The sequence below is a fragment of the Dendrobium catenatum genome, unplaced genomic scaffold (assembly GCF_001605985.2).
Source record: "Dendrobium catenatum unplaced genomic scaffold, ASM160598v2 fragScaff_scaffold_28, whole genome shotgun sequence".
Classification (NCBI taxonomy): Eukaryota; Viridiplantae; Streptophyta; class Magnoliopsida; order Asparagales; family Orchidaceae; genus Dendrobium; species Dendrobium catenatum.
Genome location: NW_021318490.1, coordinates 824,270 through 837,209, shown reverse-complemented (window position 1 = coordinate 837,209; position 12,940 = coordinate 824,270). Strand labels below are relative to the sequence as shown.

At 37.2% G+C, this 12,940-nt stretch overlaps 1 protein-coding gene across 4 annotated transcripts in view; it reads left to right on the top strand.

Annotated features, from left to right (window-relative positions):
- LOC110100765 (mediator-associated protein 2) overlaps positions 1-12,940 on the top strand; it is a 39,464-nt gene that overhangs the window by 13,427 nt on the left and 13,097 nt on the right. The gene's annotated exons all lie outside the window — the stretch shown is intronic.

The following is a 12,940-nucleotide window of genomic DNA, read 5'->3' as shown; positions in this document are numbered from 1 at the left end:
TTTACTTGGTGAAGTTTTTTGTTTTCACTTGCAATGTTGTTTTGGATCCATTATGTAGATGCATGTTTAATATCTTTCTGATGAATTAGTCAAATGTTCAAGCCATTAGTGTTGAACTATGCAGCTATCCTTTTTGTCATCTATTTCATAGGAAGAAAATTAGGGCGATTTAAGTTGTCTTCTAAATAAAAAAATGTGTACCATGATCTAGCATGTATGCATAAATACTGTATTTCATAATATTACAGCAACCAAATATCATTTTAGATGGTTCTGTGCTTTATCACATCTTTGAAATTATCTGAATGTTAAAATGTTCCATCCAATGAGTACTAGTATTACATGTTATGACAATGTACATCATGTGGTTGATTGTGTAATAATGGTAGTAGTCCTACATTTGGCACACATCATCTTGTTATATAGTTTTATTACCAGAAAAATATTGTGAACTGAAGAAGGCTTCAAAATAGCATCACAAGCAACTGGAAAATTTTGTTACTCCTTGGGGAAAAGTAAAAGATACTCTTCGCAATATGCATAGATAAAATTAAGTACTTCACCTTCTAATTTTTTAGTTTACGAACCATACAAAGACTTTTATGGAAATGCTGTACAGAAATTGCTTTAAACTTCCCACCTCTCACTGGTTTTTGTTGTTGAAGGTATTAATTTTTTTCCCCGTTTATATTGCCTCACCGAAATCACATATGAATAATAACCGATGCACTAGAGGCTTGATTCACTGGTTAAAGTAGTGGCCATTTAAGGTCTTATTTTTTAACTCTTAGAAGCTAGAGGGGCATAAAATCATAGGCTCTTACCCTCCTCTACACGGAACATTTGAAAGTGCATGAATTTTTTTAATACATGGAAGGGTTGCAACCAATCTGAGAGTTACTATACTTGACCGTGTAGGGAAATGTCAGGTTTATTTCTCTTGCAATATTACTTCAAAGTTTAGTTCTTCATGTAATTGGCTGTGCTGATATGACTATGAGGTTGTTCTCTAATGTAGCTTTTTGGAGGAGATTGATGGAATTGATTATGTGCTCGGTCAGCTGAGTTATGGTCTATCCCTTGAGAACCTTGAGGGCCTCCTAGATATTGGTTCCCATCATTAGCTTCATTAATTCTTATGAATGAAATCTTAGAGAAAAATGAGAGATGGACATTATAGTTTATGGACTAACCCCACTTGTTGTATTAGAATTGAGATGAATTATTTGTAAAATCCCAAAAAATTACTTGAAAAAATTTTGCACTTCATTTCTTGACCCTACAAGTCATGAGGGTGCAAAGAATGGAAACTTCTAGTGCCATGGACTTTGCGAATTATGGGATAAATTTCACCATCTTGCCATGACCCCAATGGGTTTAGCTTGATTGATGGTTTGAACCGCCTCAACCTTGAGGTCATGAAAATCTCTTGGCATTTGTGTTTCTTTGGAGAACCAATTTGGCCTATTCATACGTTTTTGGGTGTAAGGAGGTATCTCTCTACCCAAATATTAATAATTAAACATAGCTGGCTTAATGAGTGTTCACGAAGCAGATATCTTAATCAAATCTGATGGAAAATGTCCGCTCTTAGTGCTTGGCATTAGGCATGCAAACTTGCCGAATTTGTCGCCCACAATACAGGTGATAGTCATTACCCTTTGTAAGACTTTGTAAGCCTCCGAAGAAGTCTGAGGAGATACTTTATTAAGGTTGAATATGCATAGATAATGGCATACAGATTTTGATTTTTGTCGGTATGTTTCAAAATGCTATTGAGTACCCATACTTTCAGGAGTACCCATCCTGAATAAAAACTCTCTTATGCATAACTCAATGGGTGCCTTTAATCCACGCTTTAGTTGTAGTTATGTTAGTTCAATGGCTGCCACCTAATCTTTTGAAATCCAGAAGTCTCCTCATTCCGACTCTATTCAAACATTTTTCTTGGGCTTGGTGAGCCATGTAAAAATATAAAGACATTGAAGAAGTTGCAAATGCACATCCATTCACACTTCAATTAACATCTATGCCTATTCTTATCCCCATCAGTATCTTTGTTTGTTCCCATCTGTATGGCTTGTACTTGTCTATGGACCATTGTTAGCTTAGCACCACCCTACAATGACCTAATGCAAACAAATGTGAGACTCATAGCCATACACAGTTTTAGTTTAACTGTGCTGATATTTTACTGAATACTCTTTTTAATGAGGTCAATGTGGTGGCAATGGGACTCCCAAGTGTTGCTTTACATTAGGATGATGTCGCAGTATACAAGCATACATTCATAAATTTTCCAAAAAAAAGATTTACTCATGAAGATGTTAGGACCATTACAAAGACTAAATTCAATTGCCATCCATTTGAGGACTTTGTGTTAGATGACCTTTTTAAGAGTTGTCCTTAACTCAAATATGATGTTGGCTGCATGTCAAGTTAAAATTTATGATTAAGTTGATGATTGTTGTTGATTTATGAATTCTTCAATTCATGATAGGGGTTACTTGTTTTTGCTAGTACTTTTGTTTAGTGCTTTAGAGTCATATTTGATATTAGGATCGTTGGTGATCTGCATGGCGTGAGCGTGAGGGTGAGGGTGGTGGTGGAGGCCATCCTAAAGTGTATTTGTGTTCAAGACTATTAGATCAAGCAAGGAAGTGCATAAAATTTCAAGTAAAATTTTGGGCTCTTCTACCATCTTGAAAGGAAATTTTACCCTAATCATTGTTACCCGTATCATCAAATAAGTAGATATATTGGATAGGCATGTCGACTTCCATTCCCATGTGGTCTCCTACACTTTTTCTTCTAGAGTACCTTCATCATCGGAGTGATATTTGTTCAAAGTTGTGGACATACCAGTCCAAAATCATATTGAGTGCTTCTTTGTAGCTAAGGTAAGGTTACGTTTGTAATCCATTGAGTCTATACTAGAAATGAGTGAGGCACATACCTTTTTGATCTTGAGGCATTTAGAGCATTATTGATGCCTTCCATTTTCAGTGGCAACAATAGTTGGTAGACGATAGTTCCCACCTTGTGATCAACTTTGAAAAGTCCTATATATCGCTACTTCAACTTGTCGGCTTAACTGAGCTTCTATATGCCATGCATCAAGCTTAAATTCATTAATACCTTGTGCCTAATATTAAATTGAACACATCATGGCACCCAGGGTCATAATACTTCTTCCCTTGTCCCTTGCATCACAAGGAGTCGCTATCGGATGAAATTAATCTTCTTGTTATGTTCTTTTGATAGCTTTTGTCTGATTATTTTTCTATCTCATGGCACTATCCAATTGAAAGGTTACTTGCATTTCTACCCGCATGGGGCCTCAAATAGTGCCATAATAAGACAAGCATGATAGCTATTATCATACTCAAATTAAATCAAAGAACGATGTGAGCTCCAGAAGCTGCTAAAGTTAAGGCAACTTATCCACGATAAGCCCTATAATATTTGAATTATCATCACGATCTGCCCTTCAGTTTACAGGTGAAATGCTCCGATGAAGTTGAGTCAGCTTTTTAACCTCATCATTCTTCACCATGGATGTTTTTGTGCATGGCCAATTTCTGTATTGGTATCATCATGCCGCTTTCAAAAGTTGGACTTCATTCTTGAGAATCTTTTTTTAGAGATTTCATTCACCTCCATAAAATGCGTTGGGGATCATGTGGCAGGTAGCGAAGGGAACCATCTCACAAGTGATTTGTTGATATCATATGCTATATTAACCTCTTTGGATACAATTGCTGTTCAAGTATTTCCAAGTGGATCTAAAGTTTCTCCTTGGGCTTTGTAGTATGTAATGTTGTGTCACTCAACTTGAATGTCTAACCTAATTATCCCAGGCAATTATATCTCAATTCCTTTGGGATTTCTACATAGTCGATCTTTGAAGTTTCGGGAAAAAACGGCCCAAAGCAGCAAGTTAGGGTTCTTCCCATTATGGGGGAAAAATCAACTAATTTGGAGATTTGATACTTAAATATTAAAATTTAATTCAAGGAGCACTGCCAACCTCAAGCCATTATTTTGATATTTTTATTCTTTGATTTCTCTTTGTGATTATCTTTGAGTCATCCCTGTGATTATTTTTGATTCCTCACGGTTATCCACTAACATAGTGAGCAATTTCACTGGTCTTTTTTATTTTCGGTGTAGCAGACAAAATTGCAATAGGCAATTTCTTAGTTTGACATACATCTCAGCCATTGTAATAAGGAAACTAATGTCTGGAAGGAATAGGATCTCCGATCCTGCTATTGTTGGTTGAAGGCGCAAGGAGTATGCTACATTGATTGCTTATTGATTATTTGGTTGTTGCTGGATAGAGTACCCTATTTAGCTATCTGCCGAATTCCAATCCATATTCATTGCTGCTACTATATGCCAGATACCACGTATCTTTACGTATCTGATTGACGACTAGCCTTAATCGAAAGTTCTCTCTCGTGATCGGGAGGGGTAATTAACTATAGGGGCTTGCGCCTATAGGAAATCAGAACTCAGATCATAAAGTCCTCGCAAAATGAGGGCGAAATCTCTGGGTAGTGTCTTATCTACAAACCCATCTGCCTTCCAAAATTTATCCCGGAACTTAGTTCGTTAAAACTCCCTCGCCGAAATAAAAGAAAGAGCGATGCGGAGGCCGGGGCCGAATTTTCGGAGCCCACAATCATGCCACTTTCAAAAGTTGGACTTCATTCTTGAGAATCTTTTTTTAGAGATTTCATTCACCTCTATAAAATGCGTTGTGGATCATGTGGCAGGTAGCGAAGGGAACCATCTCACAAGTGATTTGTTGATATCGTATGCTATATTACCCTCTTTGGATAGGATTGCTGTTCAAGTATTTCCAAGTGGATCTAAAGTTTCTCTTTGGGCTTTGTAGTATGTAATGTTGTGTCACTCAACTTGAATGTCTAACCTAGCTACCCCAGGCAATTATATCTCAATTCCTTCGGGATTTCTACATAGTCGATCTTTGAAGGTTCGGGAAAAAACTGCCCAAAGCAGCAAGTTAGGGGGTTCTTCCCATTATGGGGGAAAAATCAACTAATTTGGAGACTTGATACTTAAATATTAAAATTTAATTCAAGGAGCACTGCCAACCTCAAGCCATTATTTTGATATTTCACTCTTTGATTTCTCTTTGTGATTATCTTTGAGTTATCCTTGTGATTATTTTTGATTCCTCACGGTTATCCACTAAAATAATGAGCAATTTCAATGTTCTTTTGTATTTTCGGTGAAGCAGACAAAAATTGCAATTTCTTAGTTTGACATGCATCTCAGCCATTGTAATAAGGAAACTAATGTCTGGAAGGAATAGGATCTCCGATCCTGCTATTGTTGGTTGAAGGCGCAAGGAGTATGCTTCATTGCTTGCTTATTGATTATTTGGTTGTTGCAGGATAGAGTACCCTATTTAGCTATTGAGGAAGAGAATTAAGGAGGCATGGATTGGAGGAAAGAAGTTGAACGAAAATTTTATTCAAAACCAAATTATTTGAATTACAAACTAAACTTCTAATTTTACCATTTAAAGTAGGATAGGACTTCCAAATTTAAATTATAACCTATCTAGAATGGTTAATATGATTAGAAACAGCACCTTGTTAACCCCTATCCCTAAAATCAAGATACCAACCTCAATTTAATGGCATGAATTGTCAAACTAACCTCCATAAGTAATGAAATAAAGTTCTTAAATTTTAGGGATTGATACTAATACTTCTTAGGAAAGTATCAGTCAAGCGTAGGCCAAAGGTTCAAAGAACAAATTTATGGTACATTTAATTTCAATGCGCCTAAGAATATGGGGCTTTTCGACTGATTTTTTTCATTTTAATTCCCTTCTTTATGCATCAAAATTGATGCTCAAATCAAATAATAATGGTCAACCATTGCTCTATGTGCTGGGTTACATTTGCGTGGAAGAGGTTTTCCTAAAATCAAGATACCAACCTCAATTTAATGGCATGAATTGTCAAACTAACCTCCATAAGTATTGAAATAAAGTTCTTAAATATTAGGGATTGATACTAATACTTCTTAGGAAAGTATCAGTCAAGCGCAGGCCAAAGGTTCAAAGAACAAATTTATGGTACATTTAATTTCAATGCGCCTAAGAATATGGGGCTTTTCGACTGATTTTTTTTTTCATTTTAATTCCCTTCTTTATGCATCAAAATTTATGCTCAAATCAAATAATACCTGGCTCACATTTGAGTGGAAGAGGTTTTGGAAATCTTTTAAAGTATGCTAAAGAATTCCCTGAATCATATTGATTGGTGATGGAGAATTTAAAGGCGCACTCTTCTTTGTTCTTCAATTTCTTTTCTTTGATTCAACTTGATGCATTGGAGTTTGGGTATATTGTGGAGTCCTAACTTATAGATCTCTTCCTTTAAACTTAAATTATTTTAATTTGATGGTTGATAATGATTATGATTAAGCATGACATTCAGTATGGTGAGCTAACCTCAACATAAAATCTAAAATTTTAATTTGAACAAAAGCAAAGTTCGATACTTCTGAGTTGTTTTGAGCTAAGTCTATTCATTTTATAAATGGTTTTCTTATTATTAACAAGATTTCTACTTATAATAATAATAATAATAATAATAATAATAATAATAATAATAAACTTTACTTTAAATGCTCTATAATAATGAAAATTGGAGAAATATACCATTTGTTTCAGTTATTGGGAAAATATTCATTTAAGTTCCTTGAGGATCCGACCTTTTAATAAATAGAGTTGGAACCTCGCTGAACAATTCCACGAACCTTTGACCATCATAGCTCCTCTATTCTTCTTACCATCACTTTCTCCATTTTTAGCCATTTTTGAGCATGCATCTTAGTACGTGGCAAAAAACTATGGCAATTGCCTCCTTGCTTATCTTCAATTGTTAGTGATATTTTTTGGTTTGTCTTTTAGGGTTGAAAACATGCTTTACACCTTAAACATAAATCCCTTGGCCATTAGATTTTAGTTTACTTGCTAGTTTTCATTTTAGAATAATTATCAAACAACATTAGCTATTAAAATGATGTTAAAATACCATTGAACAATCTTAACAATTTTTGAACCATGATTAAAATTTATTTGATCATTTTTAAAAATGTTTGACCTATTCAAAAAGTCTTAGTAATATTTTCAATCCACAATTAGTAATATTCAAACCAATTTTGACTTATTATTGAATTTTTCGAACTTCTAACCATATTTGATCACCTGTTTGAACTTATGTTTGACTCTTTAGCGGTCGTGTCAAATTATCTTCAAAGAAAAATAGACGAAGGTTCGATCAATAGTTAAAATAAGATTTGAATTAGGTTATAACATGTTGAAGTTGGTTCCAGTATTGTTAAATCGTGAGTTGCAGACATTAATATGACTCAACGAATAAGATGATCATAATTGTTCGATAATTATTGAATTATGATTGATTATGATCTAAGATTGTTCAATAATTATTGAATTTCATTTGATGATTGTTTTATGATTAAGTCATTTGAGTTTTTTTGTGAATGTAGATGTCCTACCTGATCTTGTCATTTGAGAGGCATTATCTGGCTTGGTTCATATATACTATTCTTTCTTTTATTTTTGGGGTGGGGGTGCTATAGATTTGGATTTTAGGAGCTCTACAGAAGTGCCCAAAGGGAGATCCTTCACCTGGATTGTAGAGTTTGCTTCATGACTAGGTTGAAGTTTTATGAGTTTTTAAATGATGTTGAGTTTATGCAGATGGTAGGTAGCAGGCTGTTTGAGAGCCACTTCACTGGGTTTAAGAATTTTAAGAATATAAACCTTGAAAATGCTTTCATGAAGTATACTGACAATGATGATTTAAAAAAGCTTGAGTTATATTTTTGTAGATGGTTTTCTTAGTCATGACAAGCACAATACTATCTTCATTGAAATAATTTTCATGTTTGAAGATGATGACATATTTTTTAGATATCCTTGGGGTATGATTGCATGGGAGATGACATTACAAGGGTTGAAGAGGGATATACTACAATATGGGGTTTATGCAGTTAGGAAGAGTGCCCAGGCCTAATATATTGTAACTGGATATGTGGTATATTTATAGTATCGGGCTTATAAAACCATTCCAGACATGGGGAAAGAGGTTTACTATGTTCCTTGGAAATAGAGCACCTAGAATGCTGAGCTGAAAGAGCAACAAGTTGCTCATGAGCAAAATTTTTTTGCTATGACTCATGAGCAAATATGTAAGTGTTGATTTTTTTATGGTGTAGGAATACAGAGAGTGAATAAGGAGATACATATAAGGTGTAAATATTTTTCCATCTCTTATTTTTTTTTTGGGGATTTGTCCATTCAAAGCTGCTGTATAGAGTAGATAAGGAGGACTTTTATAACTCCATTGTATATACTTTTACTTAGCCTATCACAATTAAGATTATTAAGAATAAATTAAGCATTTTTATGTTTGATGAGTCCACGAGAGAGGTAGTGGAATTATAGCCAAACATAAGCTAATTTAGTACATCCCACGAAGGAATGAAGTAGATTTTAACCATTATTTTGGAGATTAGAAGTGGTCAAATAAGGCTGAAAAATAACTATATAAGGTTAGAGAATAATTAATAAGGTTAGTGCAGAAGTTAGACGCTCTAGCTAATTTTACATATAGTTTTTTATATAGGCCATCTCAAGTTAGGATGGAGGATGAGGAAGTGAGAAGTTGGTAGTCGCTAACCCAACCTCTGATGAGGTGTAGCAAGAGAAAGAAATGAAGTAGTTAGAGGTTCAATCCTTTTCCATTATATGTGCAGGTAAAGAGCATAGGAGACAAGAGATTAATTTTATAACATTGAGTTTATGAACCAAGAGAGGGAGGATTCAGGGATTAACACTAAAACATTGTATGTAAAAATGACCGGTAGTTCGTCTGTTGAAATTATAATGAGTCATGCAAATGTTATAGGGTTCAAAAGGATCTAAAAGAATAATAAGTATTTAACTGAAGATTTTATATAATCATCTGGAAAGAGGTACAAGTCTATGAATCCATGCACAATTCATCCTCTCTACCTGCTAGATGAGCAATTATCTTCCTTTAAAGCTTGGATGTCAGGATTGGTAGGCAACTCTAAGGAGAGGGAGATAGGAGTTGACAATATAAACGCAGAGTGGTACTGGGGGTTAAATACTCCAACTAAATAGTTAGATGACTATGCGAGGATTTTTTCAACTTATTGAAAGTATGTTATAGGCTTTAAGTCAATTTTTTAAAAACTTCTTTTTTTCGCAACATATTAATTCCTTATGTTATTTAATAAATGATCAAATTTGATACTATCCAAAAATCTATGGCTCTAGCATAATTGTATTGGACAAATCATTTGATCAATATTATAGATTACCTGTATCCATTTATCATAAGCTCAAGAGAAATGATGCCTTCAGTTGGCCTGATGAGGCGGTTATGTTAGCCATTGGAGATGACATAAGTTCATTAGATTTTATATGAGATCTCACTTCCTATGAAGTCCATGAGATTTTATGACTATGATCCATCTTGCTGAATGTTGCTGTCCTTCAAGGAGTAATGATTTTGTTTTACAATTGCTTCTCATGGTTGCTTAATTAGTGAGGATTATTTGACAAAAGACAAGAAGTTGTGTCCCATAAATCTCTTGGTATTTGGAGCAAGGAAGTCCCTAATGGCTAGAGTAAGGTAATCCATTTTAAATTTTAGTAAAAATTAACTTAGTTTGTTCTTACACATATAGTTTGATGATTGCTCTACATCGTATTTGCAATGACGACTGTGAACTACATTCAATACAATATTTGATATTCTTGGTTTTTAAAAAAATCATCTAGAAGTTACTCATGATTTTGTATGATTTTTTAGGAATAGTTTATTTCTAAATTTATTCCACAGTAATATAAAGTCATAGGCCTAAATAGTTTACTTCTTAGCTTGTGGACATTTTTTTTATTACTATAATTGATGATGTAACCTTGATGACGTGGATGTTATGAATAATGTGAATGAATTTTCAGTATTATCTTTCAAAACCCACGCTCAATCATGCTTATGAATGATTGTATTATTTGTGATTAGTACTCAACATGTTACTTCAAAACATGCCTTAAAGAACCTTATTTGATCCTACTTAGAGCTGTCAACATTGGACCCGACCCGAAAATTTCGGGTTTGGGTTGACCCGAACCCGAAGCGGGTCGGGTTCGGGTCCTGAAAATTGAGCTTATGAATGATTGTATTATTTGTGATTAGTACTCAACATGTTACTTCAAAACATGCCTTAAAGAACCTTATTTGATCCTACTTAGAGCTGTCAACATTGGACCCGACCCGAAAATTTCGGGTTTGGGTTGACCCGAACCCGAAGCGGGTCGGGTTCGGGTCCTGAAAATTGACCCGTTTGCAAAATCGGGTCGGGTTCGGGTTGACCCGGGAACCCGGGAATGACCCGGAAATCCAGCTGACCCCCTAGCCGCTGCACCGCGCCCGCCTGCCCACCGCGTCGTGGTCGCCAGCATGCCCGCCTGCCCACCGCGCCGCTAGCGTGTCGCGTCGCTCGCATGGTCGCACCTGAGAGAGAATCAGTGCAAACTGCTGTTCACAGCAGCAAAACAGCAAAACAGGGGAAATCGGAGAGAAAAATGGAGAAACGACTTGTATTTTACTATAGATGCAAGAAAATAGCAAAGATACATGGATCTCTATTCGAGAGGAGGATCGCACTCTCCCAATCTCTAGAATTCGTTCTAGAGCCCTAAACCACCAAAGAGAAAAACAAAAGAACTCTACAAAATTTCAGCCTTTCTCCCCCTACTTATTGCATACAATTCAAAATAGATACAAAAGGACCTAATTGTCCTTGCTTCTCCTCCTTTTGGCTCCAAGATTGTATTTGAATCTCAAGTGGACCCCACATTTTTCCCCCTCTTGAAGCCGCGGCCACCTCCTGCTGTAAACAATCCGGACGGCCCAGGGGGCTGGGTCTGGTGGACCGGTCCATGAAGGTCGGTCTAACATTACCGCCCTTTCAAATAACCACCTGTCCTCAAGGTGGAAGTCAGAAACTGTCGCTTCATCCGCTCGTATGGCTCCCACGTGGCCTCGTAGTCTGGAGGTTCTTCCATTTGATCAGACTTCTTTAGCTCCATCTGCCTTTCTGACGAAACCTCCATGAGCTCCAAAGGTTCATATCATTTCCATTTCATCTGTTAATGTCCCTGGTAACTCAGAATTGATAGCATAATCTCCAATGGTTCTCCTTAGCTGGGATACATGGAAAAACAGGATGGATTGTCGCTGTCATGTAGCTTTCAGACGATAGTGCCATGGCTCCAATTTTCTCCAGTACTTCATAAGGACCGAAGTACCTTGGAGCTAGTTTCTCATTCCTCCGGTTGGCGACCGTTTCTCTGTCGATAATGGACGAGTTTCAAAAATACCTTCTCGCCCACCTCAAAATTGAATATCCTTTCGATGCCCACCAGCTTGTTCTTCATAATATGTTGAGCCTTCAGCAGATGTCTTTTTAACTCTTCCAGTGTCTTATCCCTCCTCCTCCTCCAAATACTCATCTACTGAAGAAACAGGTGTGCTGCTACTAAAAAAATAGACCAAGTGGGGCGATCCCTCCGTACAACACCTTAAATGGGTCATCTGAGAGGCTGAATGAAAAGAGGTTTGTACTAGTACTCGGCCCATGATAGCCATTTAGCCCATAGCTTCGGTGTCTCTGATGCGAAGCATCTCAGATAAGTTTCAAGCTCCGGTTGTGTTACTTCTGTTTGACCATCCGTCTGTGAGTGGTAAGCCGTACTCCTTTTCAGCATCGTCCCCTGCAGTCTGAACAATTCTTTCCAGAAATGGTTAAGGAACACTTTATCCCTGTCTGATACTATCGCCTCTGGCACTCCGTGTAGTCTGACTATCTCCCTGATGAAGACTGACGCTACTGTCACCGCAGTGTATGGATGGCGTAGAGGAATAAAGTGAGCATATTTGCTCAATCTATCCACTACCACCAAAATCACAGTAAATCCCTCAGAGCGGGGTAGCCCATCCATGAAGTCCATAGATATCTCCTCCCAGACTCGTCCAGGTAACGCCAATGGATGCAGTAACCCCCTGGTGACATAGCTAGATACTTTATTCCTTGGCACACCTCGCACCTGGATACCATCTCTTCCACATCCCTATGCATACCTTTCCAGTACAGCTCTGCCGCTAGTCTCCTGTATGTCTTTACCACTCCTAAATGATCTCCCATTGCAGTTCCATGGAATTCCTGGAGCAATTGTGGGATGGTGTACTGACGACCTGGTAACACAAAACCTCCCTGGTGCAACAATCTCTCCCCCTCCAACGAGTATCCAGGATGACTGCCTCTCCCTCCAGTAAGTCAGCCCTGATCTTGCCTAGTTTTCATTCCTGGCACTTTCTTCCTTTATGACTTCCCAATCTAGCATCATTGGGACTGATACAATCAGTGTCTGCAGCCCCCCTCCCCCCCCCATGCACTTGGACAAGGCATCTGCTGCCTTATTTTCTACCCCCGGCCTGTATTGAATTTCAAAATCATATCCGAGCAGTTTGGATAGCCACCTCTGATGCTCCTCTGTCACCATGCGCTGCTCCAGCAAATATTTCAGGCTCGTTGGTCAGTCCTGACGATGAAATGTCTTCCGGGTAAGTAGGGACGCCACTTTTGGATGCCAAAACGATTGCCATCAACTCCCTCTCGTAGACAGATTTCAGCCGGCTCTGGCAGTCAAACACCTGATTTGAAATATGCAATGGGCCTGTGACTCTGCATTAGCACTGCTCCTAGTCCATATCCCGATGCATTTGTCTCTACTACGAAGCTGAGTAAAATCCGGCAAAGCTAAGACCTGACG